At 38.8% G+C, this 12,575-nt stretch overlaps 1 protein-coding gene across 8 annotated transcripts in view; it reads right to left on the bottom strand.

Annotated features, from left to right (window-relative positions):
- LOC110835243 (semaphorin-1A) overlaps positions 1-12,575 on the bottom strand; it is a 422,598-nt gene that overhangs the window by 64,279 nt on the left and 345,744 nt on the right. The window lies entirely within an intron of this gene.

Below are 12,575 nucleotides of genomic sequence, written 5' to 3'. Positions count from 1 at the left end.
TAAACACGTTTGGATGTCCTACAAATAATTAGATTTGTATATTAATATTTGTAGTGTGTAGTATGAGACTGGGGTTGTACCGGCCCTCGGAAAACACACTGCTAATTTAGCGGTAAGTAGAAAAGATAATGAGAACTATTGCCTCGTTGAACCAATCATTCTTAACGTGACACTCAAAAACACAAAATGGCGCAGCAGTAAAACCAGAATGTCAACGCAACCTATATCAAAGCTCGATCCCTACGAAGCTTCATTCGCCTCACATAACACTAAATGATTTGTGGTTACGGATGGTCATTTATCCCACCTACTTTCATTACCCAACACTATAAACTATCCACTTTCCAACAATCGTACTGTAACACTGCAGAAATCACTGCGTTTCTCAAAATCGTTGGTATCTACCTACAAGTACACACAGCTACACAAACCGTAAGACATACATCGAAGTACCCTATATCCCTGAAGTAAATTAAAGCGGTCACGCTATACGCCATGTAGGCGAGTGGGAGGAAAGGCAGTATAGCTCCTACTAATTTTTAACCTCAGCACTAGGTAGGGTGAGTGGTTAGGGTCACGCCCCAGCCGCGCTTTACCGCCGGGAAAGGACCCCGGTACTTACTGAATAGGAGGCTAGGTGGGCCCCAGAGCCGGTCTGGATGCAGAGGCTAGTGGAAACATCCTCTGAAGATGGCTGTCTTCTGGGTTGTTGCGCTGTGCTGCAGCAAGGACCTCTGAAACGTCGGTAAGGTTCTACCAGACTACACTGCGCAACCCAGAAGACAGCCATCTTCAGACTCACCGCCGTGAAAACCTCAAATAATACGAAAAATCCTCTGCCCCGTGGTCCAGTCCGCAGCCAGTCGCTATACTGACTGAGCTACCCCGGCAAAATCCCTACTGTTCATTATGTTATCCTCCCATCTCCTTAAATTTCATACTAACGACACAGAATGTCTCCTCCATTTAACCTACGTGTCCACCATTAACCCCTATTTCACTATCCTAACAATATTCGGGTTATATGTATCATGAAGCCTCTCATAGGTTCTCTCTTTACGTACGAATACAGGCCTATTTCCTGAGAATTTTGTTTTAAGCACTTGCAATTTTTGTAACTGCGTTAACACATGAACTGTAATCGGCTTTTCTCTTTCGTGGGCTCTCTCTGGCTTAAATAAGTTATGAGAATGAGTTAAATTAATGTAACTGTGAATACTTTTTTAAATTACAATGTGCTCACTGCCATTAGCTGTCAGACGAGGAAATTATGTGGACTTTGTACTACAATAAACTCACTGAACTTTCATGTGTTTCGTAAACCAAAGGAATTGTTCAGTTTTGTCGTATCTTTTCGCAAGGGAAACAAATTCGTATATGATTGGCCATGCTTCTACAGCGTGAAAGAAGTAGTATGTTCTGTCAATGCGTGGCTTTAAAACTTCAATTACACGATAGCCTAAAATGAAAATTTACGAACAGAAAATATCTTTAAATAGAAATTAGCACCTTAAGCGCTTATGAATGAAAACAGTGCTATTACGTATATTACATATTAAATACCTTGGAAGATGTCGTAAGATGTGTGGTGGTATTTGCGGATCAGTTCCCACAAGCGATATCCGGAATTTGTGATTCCAGTAGGTCCATTTAAACTATTTGTATTTATTTACAGTTTCAAATTTATGTTACATGCTACATGATTAAACAGTTACATTGTGTTCTAAACAAAACAACAAGATCGTGGGTTATTTAACGACGCTATACAAACTGTAACATCTTATTTAAGAGTCTATTTGCAAGAAATGATGACAACGTTCAGTAAATAACGAGTTAGGGAGAAAAAGATTGTGGACTACATCAAAGCACTATCCAGTATCCCCTGAATCGACTAAGGACACCTCAGAAACCTCTGTCAGTGTAGTCCGGGGCCCGGCAGAGAATCGAACCGCGCACCCACGAAATACAACGAGAAGTGTCACCGATTTGGCCACACGATCAGTAAGATACAAACCACTCCGTGTTCAATGGGCCGGTTGCTTTAAAAAGTCACATAGGCTAATGCTGTAAAATCCAATTACAAAAAGCAGTTACGATGAATCTGTGAAGTCCAAAGGCATGGCTTTACTCCGCTCGAGCTATATACAAAGCCATTGTTCAAACGCAGCAGAGTTATATAAAGGTATCAACCCTGGCGGATACACAAAGTTACCTAAATTTAAATGCAGACCACAGAAAGGAGAGCCAAATTACTGGTAGCCGATATATTACACGAAACAACTCATAGCGTGATAAAACAATGCTTTACAAAAAGTTCAAAACTGTTCATTTACATATAAATTAATATAAAAATTGTAAAAAACATAGCAAATTTATTGCTCGTATTATTTCACTGAAAACGCGCATGACCCTGCGTGGCCATTAAGCTTTAATTAAATCTATAAATCAGATTCGAGGAAATCGAAAAATTGTAAAGTGAGCCATCTTCTCGTCAGTGATCATGCACGAATTGGAATGAATATCTAAAACACAGAAGGTCCACTTTACTCTGTTCATTTAATGATGTCTCATAAACGCTGTAGGCTACAAATCTAACTGTTTATAGCTTAGAGTTATGAGAATTATCAGGAAATATAAAGGAGTATGGAGCCGATATATATTTTAAGGCACTATCCAGCATTAGCCTGAAGCGAAAAAAAAAATAACAGAACCTCAACCAGGTATTTAGGCTGCGGACCGGACCCCAGACCTACTGAATATGAAACAGGAGTGCCACCCATTCGACAGCAATGTTCTTGTCCCATACAGAACCCACTTTGAAATGTTTAATTACTTAGTATGTACGCAGAGAAGCATATTACAGTTCTTATAGTTTTACCGTACAGAGTTCAACATGAGAGTTCTATTCGGTAATCTTCAGTTCAAACTCACATAGTTCATTTTGACTGGAACAGACTGTATTCAGTCTTGTGTAGGATATGAGGTTTCAACGGCTGTGAGTCCGAAGATGGCTGTCTTCTGGGCTGTCTGTAGTCTGGTAGAAGTTTACCGACGTTTCAGAGATCCTTGTTTCCTCTATCATCAGGACGACACAACCCAGACGACAGCCATACTGTACTCAATCCTAACTATCGTTACGGAAATTATAATAATAATCTGCACATTACGAACAGTTTCTTCATTGACATCCACAATTAAATTTGGGGAAATATACTTTACGCATTTCCCTTGCTTGTCGTGATTTCGCCCAGAACTCCAGGTACCGGCCATGTTTATTAGATAAGGACACGATATCTTCCTTCCAAAACAATTAAACAAATATAATCATCCTGTGATATTCATTAGACGCTGCATAATGTTGGAGCGGTAAATCGATCGTACGGAAAATCTCAGAAGTTCACATACATTACAGTGAATTAGACCGTCCCTTACGTGCCTACAGGACAAGCAGACATTTCCCCACACTACAGATGAATGAAATGGTACCACTGACAGACACTTTGTGTGGCTTGACAAGGAATGAATGCGGTAAAAGCGTAACAGGTTTTACTATCTGCAAGAAATAAAAACTCACTTTGGCTGTAGTGCGTGAATAAAAGCTTGTCCATTTATCTCAAATTAACTAGAAACATGAAGGTACACGCACAAGTGACATGTAACGACGTTATACTGTAGAAGACAAATCATAAACATATTTCAAAACAGCGGTCATGTAGAACTGCTAGCAGCGAGCGTTAGCAACAATAATCAGGCTAACAACGCCTGGCTGGCTGTAAATGACTAACGATGCATTTTATCTGATCGCTTCTGCTGTGTTCCAGTATATGGGAGTACCAATGACAAGAAAGTACGTTAAGAATTTATTATTTACCATTTTACCAGTGTTATCCGGCGCTAATAGGTTAACACGACTAACATAAATACCCCACCTCTCGCCAATACACATTAGCATTGCTGCAGGCCACATGTTCCACAGGAATAGGTTAATTAAAAATAAGACAGGATGTAATCTGAGTCTGGAGGGAACTGTATAATGAAAAGCCCCATAGTGTTTCTTCATCATACACTATTAAGGTGATCAAATCATGGTGGATGAGATGTGCAGGGCACGCAGCATCCATGCGAGATGAAAAATGCGAACAAACTTTTGGTTTGGAAGCTTGAAGAGTGGAAATCACTCGGAATACCTAAGCATGGAACGGAGGATAATATTAAAATGACTTTAAAGCAAGAGATAAATTCATCTCTCTCTGAATAGGGGCCAGTGGCTGTCGTGTGAACACGGTAATAAACTTCCGGGTTTCATAAAAGGCGGATTTCTTGAGAAAATTTTACTGAAATACAGAATTATGGCATTCAAACACGAGCTTAAATTTTGATGAAATAATATTTCCTGGTAAGAAGCTAAGAAGTTCAGTAATAGGCACTGGGTCTTCCAACGTCCATTCGGGTTTTCAAAAACGCTTGGAGTCATTTGTAGTTCTTGGTAGGGATTCGAAGCGTTGCGTACTGTACGCACAACGTAGCTATTTCGCTTAACATGTTTTACTCTAGCTCGGATTTTTACACACTAAATAAAAGCTGTGAATAAAATTAATTTGCTAACTTTATAATTAATGTTTGAGTACTGTATATACACACATATATATATAGTATTTCAAGAATTAAGACTTATAATCTGTTTAACTCCCTTTAATTTCCTTTTCCCATCCCATCATTCTTATGTCTTCTGACACCGTTTTCCTTTTTCACCAAACTTCCAAACTCTCTCTGCGATACAAATTTCTTCTATGCGTTCAACATTTTCCCACCTTTTATTTTTGTATTCCGAGATTCCTTTTAACAGCTTCAGTCTTCTTTAGATGTCAGAGTGGAACTACTGTTTCTGACGTTAGAATCCACCTAGTGTCTTTCATTATTGTCTTGACGTGTGACAATGAAATATTTCTGGCTACATGAGAAAGGAAAAGAAAAATTTCGAGTCTTGAAAACCTCCCAGAGGTGATGGAATGTTTTTGGTGTATGAACAGTACTGCATGTTGCACATCCTAATTTAATACTTATCGCAACCCCAAGTGATAATTTACGAATAGTGGGATGTCATTTACTTAACCCGCCTACGGTCGCCCATAGTTTACGTCAGCTTACTGCAAACGAGCGGAAAAGTGTACTCCGATGGGGCACATATGTCAAATTAGTTCCCAACAATTTTTAATAGCGCACTGACTTCATTTACTACAGATTCCAAGTAAAAGTTGCAAAGCTAATGACACTGCATAGTCATGAACTATCTTTCTTGTCATTCGGTACGGATCACCATGTTAAAAAGTATTTGAAATGAAGGACGAACATATTACTGATGAATATTTATATTGTCATTTATTAATTTTATTTTAAAATGAGCCATTTCTGCTTAGATACATCTGTTAAGTAGGTGTTACCGTGTGTACCAAAATAAAATTATCCAAATCCTTTTAATATGTCAATGTCGATGTTCTGAGTCGTAATGTCGTGTGGACTTGTAGGTAGCAATGTTTTGGAGGAACATACTACCTCTATCTTCAGGTATAGTAGTCCACATGGCGTTACAACCAAGAATACCAATATAGACATCTTCACCGCCGTCAGAACCTCATATCTCATCTTCTCGTACAAATACCCAATACACAATTTCATTGACATCTGCTGAGTAGTTTCATATATGAACATTAAACAGACAAACGAACAAAACATCCCCATTATGAGTTCATTTTAAAAGTTTATTGCAAAGCACAAATCTGTAACCACTCAATTTTGGGCCTGAATACCCTCTGAAATGTTCCAGAGGGGACAGACACTTCAATGAAGTCTTTGAGGTTTTAACGGCGGTGAGTCTGAAGATGGCTGTCTTCTGGATTGTTGCGTCGTGTAGTATGATGAGTCATCGTCCTGATGATGGATGCAGCAAGGTCCTCTGAAACGTCGGTAAACCAGATACACAGAAGACAGCCATCTTCACTTCTTTTCCATACTTCCAATGCTCATGCGTGTGACGCTTAAGTAAAACGTTCTTGGACTTTAACAACATGCAGGACTGGCATGATGGCGTCTACTTCACGCTTGAAGTAACTGAATACTTTATACTCGTCTCCGGCCTGACTGTGCAGAACCTGGCGCCCGACACATTCACAACTTTCTAACGAGGCCCCGCGCGATATGACCAAGAGCTTGAACAGTTCGGTAACTTGAAGCAAACAAAAACGGCATTTAAGAACTAAGCTACTTTTATTCATGAATATTTACATCTTTGGTCCTAGTACTTACGTGCTGAAAACGCTGCTTCCCAACCAGGCGAAAATTGTCCGGCTGATAAACGGTGCTCCATTATGCGCACGAAGAAATTTTTCTTGCAAAAGAAGAAAGGCAAAACATCCCGGAGCATAAAAGTTAACGACTTGGACTATGTACCAAGCACATTAGTGCTGGTGTATAATGCACAAGGCACGTTCTCGGGCAGTGCAGAAAACGAGTGTCTTCAGGGCGGGTGCAAGTGCAGCTCTTCCACATATTTATAACAATGTTCCCGTATCATTCGACGCTGCACAGCTTCTACAGTTGAGAAAGTGTCGTTTGAGTAATCGAAAAAATCTATATATTTCGATATTTTAGAACAATGATACACAGTAAAGTTACGTTATCAAATTTACAAAGAAAATAAAAAGAATTTTCATTCATTTACAGTTTTGTATCTCTGCGCGTTTGTTTATTTTTTTATCTACATGGTTCGCATGTGTGACGTCAGTGAACTCTACTGTGCGAATGGAAAAGGCTGTAATGGTAAGCGTGCAAAATCGATGAACCGGTAACATCCTGGGGAGTTTTGGTTTCGTATGCAGAGGAGTTGTCAAAGCCAAATCAACCATGCAGAAAAACGACTTCCTGTTGACGAAAATATTTTTTAATGTATAGCGAAAAACACGAATAAACAAATTAAGATATTTGGCATTAAACGTTTATTTAATTTTAGTTAACCTAATGGTAGAATTTGATACTGAGACACGGACATGAATAACGAAGACAAAATAAGAACATAAGAGAAACAAATGAGATCTTTTATCGATAGGGCAAAAGATCAATACTTGAACAAGTGAAACGCTGCAATTCAGTTAACATATCTTCATTATTCGTGGTTTATTTAACGACGCTGTAAGCGTATTACGTCGAATGATAGGATCATTAATTTTCTGGACAGACGGGGAAGCCTAAGTCAGGGCACCGGGTTGAAATCTGAACCAGGTATTTCCAACCAGGCTACGAAGCAGAAATGCAAATCACTCGGCTGAGATGTTCGATGTCGAAAATGTAGTTGAAGATGGTTGTTATATAGGAAAATATGGAAAGATCGTACAGAAAGAATGCAAACGTCAGGCGAACATTGAAATTATGATCCTGTAGGGCTAGTAGAAAGAGGAAAGCAAAGGAAACACTGGGCAGAAAATTGGGGTGCAAGAAAAGATAACTTGCCTAACTTGCATTGTTATGAGCTCCCTCAGTCTATGGCATAGGCGAATTTTCATTACTGTAGACCATTTTCCTTGGAAAGTAGTCGGATTTGGACTTGCCCTGTTCTAAACCTTTCTTTAGAAAATTAACAGGAATTTCTGGGCACGGCCTCTATTGCCACAAGACAACAAAGGATAACGGTATGTCAGCGGTATTCGAACCCGTGGACCCTGCGTTCTAGAGACTGGGGACCGCGCCGCTTTCGCGATCGAGCAACGGTAGTAAACTTTCGAAAAATACGGGCCATGAATCTTCTGGAACAAATGACATATTATTTTGTGGAATAAAACCATTAAACCAACATAAATTACAAAATACAAGTTTACACACGTAAAAGGACAAGTTATAGCATTTACCTTTCAAAAACCATTTAAATTACGTTTAAAAACAGCAGAGTACCCGCAGCGTTACCGCGGGGAAGTTGGATCCGTGCTTCCCCTTCAGGTTATTCGCGGCATAACTGTTAAATTGTGGACTCAGAATAAGGAACATAACCGGCATCAAATTAAATGTTTCTTCCCCGTCTGATAACCCAGCATTTTACTTATAACAGATGTGGAACGCGTAGATTCACACGGAAGCATGATTTACAACATTATTTTTTTTTATATCTTAATTGCGTCATGTTTGTGTTTTATTGATACAATAATTTATTTTCCGTCTATACACAAACTTAAAATAATGTAGTTTAAAATTACTTAAAATTATAACATTTCTCAGTAGATACTGTATCTTGTTACATTTTGTATTGACGACATGTTTCGATGTGTATTACATCATCACCAGGTCTATCAATTTTAAAAACTGTTGCACATCTTGCGTTGCGTATATTGATTTGTTTGATTTTTAAGTCTCTTCCTTTAAATTTGAAGGTTGTGCTTGGATGTTTTATATCTGTAAAATTAATTTTCAAATCGTGATTTTGGATATTGACATAGGAAATATAATAATTTACTAATTTAAAGAGTTATTACGTAATATAACGTAATACAATGTAAAAGAATCATAATAAATAGTAGTAAAAGGTAGTAAAACATACCGGGTTGTAAGTGATGTGTTGTGTGTCCGATATTAAGGGACGGTAGACAGATATAAAACATCCAAGCACAACCTTCAAATTTAAAGGAAGAGACTTAAAAATCAAATAAATCAATATACGCAACGCAAGATGTGCAACAGTTTTTAAAATTGATAGACCTGATGATGATGTAATACACATCGAAACATGTCGTCAATACAAAATGTAACAAGATACAGTATCTACTGAGAAATGTTATAATTTTAAGTAATTTTAAACTACATTATTTTAAGTTTGTGTATAGACGGAAAATAAATTATTGTATTAATTTTTATATTCAAAGTGTTCTTGTAACCCCTTCGCCAAAAACTACCATCACCGGGACTCAAATCCAGAGATTTTGACCTTTTTAGAAACATTTCCTAATATGCATACAAAGTTTGCGGAAAATTGGTGAATCCCTTCTACAGCTATAAGTAAGCATGCATCCATGCCTACACATACGCATATGCACACACGCACACATACATACATACACACACATTAATTACATTACATTACATTACAGACACACAAAATGCCAATTTATAAATTTATATAACGTAGAAGATAATAGGGAATCCCCATATTATGAAAAACTTAAGGATATCCGCAAATAGGAATAAAGCTTATGATTAACTTAATGGCCTTATCTGGCTGTTGTAAAGCATGTAAGTAAATAAACTCAATTGAATTTTAATAAATCGGCCATACTAACGTCAATGCATATGTACGAAACAGTCGTTTGAATTGGAAACCATTTTCGACCATCCCAAAGCAACCAGTAGGGTCTATTATCAAGCCCTACAACCTTTCAAAGTGTCCAGAATTCCTCTTTAGCACGTATGGAAAAGTTTCCTTCCACCTTCTGATGAAGCCATAATTAAAATTGTTCCTCATCAAACACCGCTTCTAGTAAACAAGGCAACAGCAGCATTCGAGTAAGAAACAACGAAAAAATTTCCAGTGTTTGATTGTCTTTTTTGTTCATTGCTCGTATTATAACAATTGCTTATTACGCCCAAATGTATTACATTAATTATTGGCTAAATACACTGTGTGGGCTGGCTTGGTCACCTATCCACCATTTATAACATTGCGTCTATGATACTTTCGCCTGACAGACATAAGAATTATGAACGGACTTTGTAACGTAACTGCATAACTTCCTGTCGGATAATTTCTGAATATGGGAGTTTCCTGCGACGTTCAATAGAACGGTTCATCATCCCACATCACCCTCGTGACGGCGACATTTATCAGAATTAGTCTAGCACTGAGACAACGGCAGTGATTAAAATCATTAGAACGCCTCTCACTGTAAGCCTGCTTCCTGGTACTCTCGACATGTTGAATCGCTGAGCAATGCTGTGTGTATGCGCTTCGTCTATCCGATGCTTTAACTAGGCATGCCAATTTGTGAGTTAATATTTTAATTATAACGTAATATAATATATTACATGACAACATAATATTTTTTACTTCACATTTTTAATCAGACATACCTAAATACTTTTGTAAGAGAAGATACATGTATTAGTCACTTGATTTCGAATGCCATAACGGATCTACCGCATCACAAAACAGAGACTCGTGGTTTCGAAACCCGGGAGCAGTCGACAAATAGACTAGTGAAAACATGTCAGCGCGCGACACCGAAGTACCGAACTTGCCCGACGTAAACCATCTACAGCTCCAGAAGCCAAACAACGAGTCGTATGGTTTGAGGTTTTACGGCGGTGAGTATGAATATGGTTGTCTTCTGGGTTGTAACGCCGTGTTTCAGACGCTCTTGCAGCCTTCGTCATCAGCGCGTGGGTCTTACTCATAGTCCTGATGATGGAGAGGAAATTTCTACAACACTACGCGGCGCCAAAACCCAGAAGGGGGCCATCACCGACTCGTATGTCTTATTCAGCAGAGACTGTAACGAGAAGGTGCATCTAACCACATTTTGCCGATCACACCGAGATAGATGGATTTGCACGTGCCAGGTTGGGATCGCAATTTTAAGCCCGAAAGGGCTGAGAGGAACTTAACAGAAACCCCAAAGTCTACCATCCCAGGTCAGTGTTCTAATTTGGCCGGTTTGGCCAGATTTGACCAATAATATTTTAATTTCAGAAAGAGCTAGTAGGTGTGTCGGAAAAAAGTGTACACAAAAGTTTCAATGAAGCACCTCTTGGCTCCAGAATTCAGTTGTCCACCGATTCACGTACAGGACTAAAAATGATCTTCGAACTAATTAATCATTGTATTCGCGCCAAACTAGTAGGGCGATATAATTCGTTGTCAAGTATGTCTGTGTTAGTTACCGATCACAAATTAAACATAATCATCACACTGAATCTACATCGACGTAATAAATTCATCATCTGTACATCTTCAACAAGGGTGCATGCTTCTTGTGAAAGGGGGGGGGGGGGGAGCGGGCAGTATGGACGGCCTTAAATTTCCGTGTGTTATCAATTCACCATCTCATTCGACGGTAAGAAGCATATGCAGTTGGAAAGGCGACGCGAAATACGCTACCAACCTACCAATTCAGCTAGCACTACATCTTAATATTTTCTCTCTAACAAACGAGACAACCTCTGACTCCTTTCTTTTGGCAACTCCTTCCTGATGTCATGAAACTGCAATGGGAATTAATCAGAATTAGGCAGAAAGCCGAAACTTCAGCGTCTTAATTTCATGGGTCGTTTTAACTAAACATGCACCTCCACGGGGCGCAGTCCTTAAAGGAAGCGCACAGTTTCTCCCCCGAGGCCCAAAGATTCATTACCGTGTTCAGAAGAACCTGCCACCATATTAACCTGGTATGATGCAATCGACTTACAGCTGTCCCGAACCATTTTATATTATATTCCCAAACACGTCTACGTCTATCAAGTGATTCAGTATTTTCCTACTAAAATTTTGTACGCATTTCTGAATGGCGCAACGTGTGCTGTACTTCTCGACCACCTCACAAGGAAACACAAGATGGCCGCCTACGCTGTGCCGCAATTTCCAAATCAACAGTGTCCAGCACGGCCTCTGACGTCACCAGTTATTACGCCTACTACCGCTGATAATACTGTTATGTGGAAAATGACCTCAAGCTATGGAGGTCACATTCTGTTGACCCTATGTTGGTACTGAATAAGTAATTATTATATTCAACCAAGCCCTAGTCTTGAATCGTTACTGTTTGCATTAGTGTCGCCTTCTCTTCAGCAACAGCATCTACTTCATCGTTATGTTCATCATCATCATCCCCTCTTCGCCATATTATTAATATTATTCCAATTATGCAAAATTTTACAGGGTATTTAGTTCTATGTACCTGAGACAGGCTTTGCTCCTGAGGTACATAGTGCAGCAGCCATTTCTGAAATACATTGTCTTTTTAATACGCGTTACATATATTATATAAATTTATTGTGAAGCATTACTATATATACTACATATTTTACATCAGCATATTTCGAATGATGTATGATATTCATAGAATGGCGGTTTTCTTAAGTACCTTAATGTCGTGTTCGCCCGGGATATTGGCCAAATAATTTTTGAGTGACTTGGAGACAGTTCCGGTTGCTCCTATAATTACTGGAATTACTTTGGTTTTTACTTTCCACATTCGTTGTATTTCTATGAGAAGGTCCTTGTATTTCAAGATGATCTCTGCTTCCTTCTTAATTACATTTCTGTCTGTTGGTATTGCTATTTGGAATTATATCAGGTTTATTATTTGGAATAGTTCTATCTGTTCTGACCTGTTGATTCCTCAAAATAGTTATTTGGCTATCTTGTCTTATCTCAACTGCCTTCGGGATGTGTTCATAACAATGCTTCTTATCTAGCTTTACTCCAGCTTTCCTGCATAAGTTAAAATCTGACTGAGTACAGACACGACATGTCTTGTATATATTGCTCTTTTGCCAGCCAGATCTGTTTCTTCGTCAAATTTCTGACATAATCTGCATTTGCT

The sequence above is a fragment of the Zootermopsis nevadensis genome, unplaced genomic scaffold (genome assembly GCF_977971745.1).
Source record: "Zootermopsis nevadensis isolate Lab colony 2312 unplaced genomic scaffold, Znev_1.0 Znev_ptg000006l, whole genome shotgun sequence".
In the NCBI taxonomy this organism is placed as follows: domain Eukaryota; kingdom Metazoa; phylum Arthropoda; class Insecta; order Blattodea; family Termopsidae; genus Zootermopsis; species Zootermopsis nevadensis.
Note: the sequence above shows the minus strand (reverse complement) of the source record. Positions and strands in the feature narration are given on the sequence as shown.